This window comes from Leuciscus leuciscus (genome assembly GCF_965113295.1).
Source record: "Leuciscus leuciscus genome assembly, chromosome: 6".
In the NCBI taxonomy this organism is placed as follows: Eukaryota; Metazoa; Chordata; class Actinopteri; order Cypriniformes; family Leuciscidae; genus Leuciscus; species Leuciscus leuciscus.
The window spans coordinates 12,065,306-12,071,305 of NC_138730.1; positions in this window are offsets into that span (position 1 = coordinate 12,065,306).

A 6,000-nucleotide genomic window follows, 5' to 3' on the forward strand; every position below is an offset into this window, starting at 1 on the left:
AAATTATAAAACCATTACCTTTTGAACTTTCAGCTAATCATATGAAATGTCACATTAAAAGGTAAATCGGATAACATCCGTAAAGATTACTCAGTACTTGTGTAGTATTTTATTTTTATTATTATTATTTTACAAAATCCCTTTTTACTTCTACTTTAAGTAATAGTAATAGCAGTACTGTTACTTGTGTACATGTACATTTTGCATCTCCTGGTCTTCCAGTGTTTAGTCCCCTGTACAGTTTGAAAAGAAGAAACTAATCTGAATCTGTTTCTGTTTTATTACAACAGATAAAAAGCATGGATTTGGAGGGACACGAGTGTACACTATGTGGCAGTTTCTCTGTGAAGTCCAACCTGACTCGGCACATGCAGCTTCATGGTCCAAACACACTAAAAACTCCTGGGTCAAAAAGAGACCAACTAATTTCTGGGTAATTTCAACCCAGAAAATTGGGTTATTCTTTTTGACCCAAATTCTGGGTTAAATACCTGACCCAAATATTGGGTTTAAAAAACCCAACATCTGGGTAGAAATAACCCAAAAATGAGTTGATCCTTTTTTAACCCAGAAGTTGGGTCAAAAATAACCTAACTTGGGTTACTATCCCAGTATGCCTTATTTCAGAAAATAAAACTTTGTTTTATATTATATTACACACTTCAAGCACTTTTACATTTTTATTGCATTAAATTCAAATATAGGCTATATGAAAAAACACACACTTGGACATGTTTATTTTCCTATTTATTTTAGGTTACACTGCAATAACAATATTAAAATAAAAAATAGAAAAATAAACAACAATTTTCTGAAGAGCCTCAGAGGAATGAGTCCTCCTGTGTCCTCATCAAAGAGAAGAAATGCCTCCTCATCTATGTCTTCATCTGAAAGACAGAAAACAAGACAACCATGAGTATTGTTAATAAGTCGAGACAATTGTGAACCACTCACCAGACACTCTTTCATTATCAAGCTAACAAATAATCACTTTTAAGGGAATGCTGTGGCTTTTTATTTTTATTTTATTTTTTTAGGTGTCCCAAATTGCCAGTTAACTAATGTGGTTCTTTTGCAGCATTGCCCATTTTGTGTGAATGACAGTCTATACTGTCCATCATTTCTTTCATTAACAAGTGTAATGACATTAATGCAAAGGTGAATATCTGGCCCATTCATATGCATAACAGCTTAAAGACAAGGCACAAGTATCTTTTAGGGTTATATATGCATACCCCACTATCGAAGAAGTTGTAACGTTACTTTCACAAAATCTTGCACTGACACATTTAAGCCTTATTAAAGAAAAATGTTTAGGTATAACTGTTAGAGAGATGATATAAGGGCAGTAATAGTAAAATGCTCACCTCTAAAATGATCTATCAGTTCAGACAGCCGCCACTCAGTTAGCTTTTCAGCAACAAAGCTGTCCATTCAAAATGACCTGGAGAAAACATAGCAATATAGAGGTTAACAACAATTCGAAGACTTGACCCGCTTCTTTAACGCTCACTACTTCAGCCAGTAGAGCACTGTATAATATGCAGGCTTGGGAGGGTTACTTTAAAAATGTATTCTGTTACAGTTACAAATTAATTCATGAAAAAAGTATTCAGTAACGTAATCCAAGTACCACAATATGAAAATAATGTAATCTGATTACTTTTGGATTAATTCAAGGTCACATAGGCCTATATAAATAAAGTCTGCAGTAGCCACTGTTCAACCTGAAGAGGGCAGCACTCAGACGTTTTTACACCATATTTTGTAAAATTAAAACACTTTAAACACAAATGTCAAAAAAACTACTTGAATCAATGAACAGCACTAATAAAGCCCCATTCTTACAGATCATTAACTAAAAAAAGTTGGTTTAGGGTTTAGTTACCCTTTAAGAATTTGGTCCGGTGTAAAATATTTGCAAAATATAAACTATTTAAGAAAATGTCATATAGCTGTAAGTAACTATGTTGTAGCTAAAAACCTATTAAAACTAAGCAATCATGTCTCATTTCCACAACTTGGGAACACACAGCCAAAAATGGGGATATTTTGGGGATATTGAATTTAATTTTATCAATCAATAAATTCCACTAGAAACAAACCTTGTTGTATTATTTTAATTTAATACTGTGAAGCTGCTTTGATACAATCTGTATTGTGAAAAGCGCTATACAAATATACTTGACTTGACAGCCCTGAATATTTATGTAAAGGGCTATACAGACATCTAGTGGCTACTGTATGGTATTACAGATTATTTTTGTTTTATTTTTAACTAACATGTACAAGGAACAAACAAAAAACACAACATTTTAAATTTCTACACAATCTAAATATTCGTTTATTTTAAAATAGGCCTAGGCTACATGTTGACTAAAGCCGTGATCTTTCTTAATTTGCCTGACTAAACTTGGGGCGTTGGCAGTGGGAGTTCCCCTACGTTACCTAGGCAGCGAACATCCCTTTAAGTGAGAAGAGATTAAGAAAGGACATAATGGTACAACCATGTTGCTTGCATTTTCTTCTTTGAAAACAAAATATCAGCGGAATTTCCATGAATGGAAAGCGTTTTTGTCCCGTGGGCAACGTTTCTACCCGCAGCAGTGATTCATTCAGTGTCTGAGGAGATTGTAGACAGCTGTTATTTGCGCATGCACCAGCGACCGGCCAGGTCGCACACGTGAGTCATTACTGGCAACCATTTTGAATGTTTTTTGAAAAATTGACTGACAAAAATGAATCCAGACAATAGCCTATGTAAACCCCCGAAATCATAAGTTGCCTTATTTCATTGTGCTTTAGCTTTGCAGCTGTCTCTGACTGGTGATTGTTGAAATCTGTCTCACGCCTTTTTTTAAATTTATTTATTTATTTATTTTTATTAGACATTAGACATAACAAACATCAAAAAACACAATAACAAGACATCCAAAAACAATTTTTTTCGAAGAAAAAATCCAAAAAAAAAGAAAAGAAAAAAAAAAAAAGTAAGGGGATAAAACCAATCTGTTATGTATAGAAACCAATAATTTGTACTACTTACAAAAAAAAAAAAAAAAACATTAAATCAATTTTCAATTAGCTTCAATTCTTTAGCAAATATAATTGTATCACTACATATTTTGTTATCAATACATTTGAGAGACTCAATATACAATTCAAATTCACTCAAAAAAACCTTCAAACATGGTTTAGAATTACTCCATTTACTCTTATGAATATGAAATTTACCTAACAATATCATAAGATTCATCATAAAATTAACAGAAGCAATTTTCGACTCAAAATAAATGATAACACCTTTGGATGCAAGTTCACAATTATGACCAGACTTCTGTTGAAAGTGCCTAGAAAGATCATCCCAACATTTTTTAGAATGATAACATTCAAAGAAAAGATGTAGAATTTTTTCTGGCTGATCCAAACAAAAAGTACAATTTTCATCAATATCCATAAATTTTGATAAAGTATAATTACTAACATAAATATTATGGAGAATTTTCAAATGTACTTCTCTAAGTTTGTTAAATATACAAAACCGAAAGGGAAGCAACCAAGCTTTTTTCCAGATAATCTCTGAGAAGCAAATATTCCAGAAAATGTTCCCTCTAGGCTGAACAAATGTATTTTTATAAAATATATTTCTAATGAATTTATTTGAGCACTTTTTACTGGTAAAGTCTACACCATTTAAATAAAGAATGGGATCAATTCTACAAATGTTAAGGGACATCATATGACTTCTCATTAACATCATTAAACCAGTAGGAATGGCTTTTATTACAGAAAAATACTCTTTATATTTAATAGGAAATGCCCACTTATTCATGAAATTTTCATAAGAAAGAAACTGAGCTGACTGATCTAAAAGGTCAGATAAGAAGTAAATTCCTTTATCTTTCCAACTCTGTAAATAAAGAGATTTCCGGTTTACTGTAATATAAGTATTATTCCACAAGATTGCTTTATGTGGGGAAAAGTTATGTACATAACATAACTTCCAGGCCTTAAGAGCTTGTTGGTAAAAGTTGGATAATGTCACAGGCAGTTTGCTAATAGAGTAATCACATACTAACAAAAAATTTAGACCTCCAATCTTTTTAAAAATATTATATGGAATAAAAAACCATATTGAGTCTGATTTAAGAAGACAGTTTCTGAGCCATTTTACTTTGAAAGTATAATTTAAATCGAAAAAATCCAAAAGCTCAAAACCACCTTCATTTCTTGGACCATGAAGAACCTCCTTTCTTAAATGATGATGTTTATTCTTCCAAACAAATTTTGTAAATAAGTCATTGATTTTTTTACAAATCGAATCTTGAACAGCAAGAGATAAAGCTGGATAAACAAATCTAGATACCCCTTCTGCTTTGGTTAATAGGACTCTGCCTATGATAGTCAAGTCTCTTTGAAGCCAATTATTAAAGATGTTTTGAGTTTTTTTAAGTTTGGGGGAAAAATTTAATTCTTGTCTTTCCGCTATATCTTTTGTTACATTTATTCCTAAATACTTAACCTTGTTTTTTACTGGGATATTACATATATTTTTTTCTTTTGAGTCATAGAGACACATTATTTCACATTTATTTACATTTAGCTTTAATCCTGAGGCATCAGAAAATGCACCTACTAGCTGCAGTACTGCGGGCAACTGTTCTTTATCTTTCAAAAAAAGAACAGTATCATCTGCAAGCTGAGTTAGTCTAAGCTGTTTATTGAAGATGGTAAGTCCTTGAATATTTGGAGAATTTAAGACTTTTATAGAAAGAAACTCAACTACAATGAGGAACAAGAAAGGGGCTATAGGACAACCTTGGCGCACTCCTCTACAGATGGGGAATCGTTTAGAGGTGTTAGGATATAAATTAATCGAGCTATTAATACCTTTATGGAACATTTTAATTATAGAAATAAATCTTTCCCCAAAACCAAAGGATTCAAAAGCCCTATACATAAACTGATGCTCAATCGTATCAAACGCTTTGTGGAAGTCTAAGAAAACAATTAAAGCCTCTGAATCTACTAAATTTGAGTAGTCTAATAAGTCCAAAATTAGTCTAATGTTCCAACTTATGTGCCGTCCAGCCATAAATCCAGTTTGACACTCATTAATTATTTCGTCTAGACCTTTTTTCAAACGAACTGCATAAACAAGAGATAACAATTTATAATCTACATTTAATAATGTTATAGGGCGCCAATTATCCAGGATCAATGGATCTTTATCGGGTTTCGGAAGGAGGGTTATTAATCCCTGTTTCATCGAAGTCGATAACTCATTCGAATCAATACATTCCTTATACATTTCGAGTAAGGGGTTTTCAATAATATCCCAGAAGCAGAGATAAAATTCAACTGAGAGACCATCTGTGCCTGGCGATTTTTTCTTCTTCATTGAACGAATAGCTGTAAACAACTCTTGTTTCCTTAGTTCTTCATCACAAAGGTCTCGAAACTGAATAGAAATAGATGAGACAGATTGCTTAACTGACACAAAAAAGTCGGAACACTTATCAGTTTCAAAAACTGATTCATATAACTTAGTGTAGAATGATTCCACATAATTTGTAATCAATTTTGGATTTGAAGTTAGTACATCATTAATTTTAAGAGAGGAGATCATTTGTCTTTTATAATTTCGTTTTTCTAGAGAAAAAAAAAAACTAGTATTCTTTTCCCCCTTTTCTAACCACTTGGCTCTTGAACGAATGAATGCCCCTTTTGCTATATTAATATATATAAGATCAGTTTCAGTTTGTATTGTCTCCAATCTGACTTTTTCTACTTCTGTAAGATTAACTTTTTTCAAAAGAAAGTCTAATTCTGTCATAAGAGCCTTTTCCTTATTCAAATTTTTATTTTTAACTTTCTTACTAAAATAAACAGCTGACTGTCTAACTTTAAACTTAAATAATTCCCATTTTTTAACGTGAGACATTTTCTTATTTCCAAAAATGAGTTGAGCAACTTCTCGAACCTGGGTAACAAACCCTT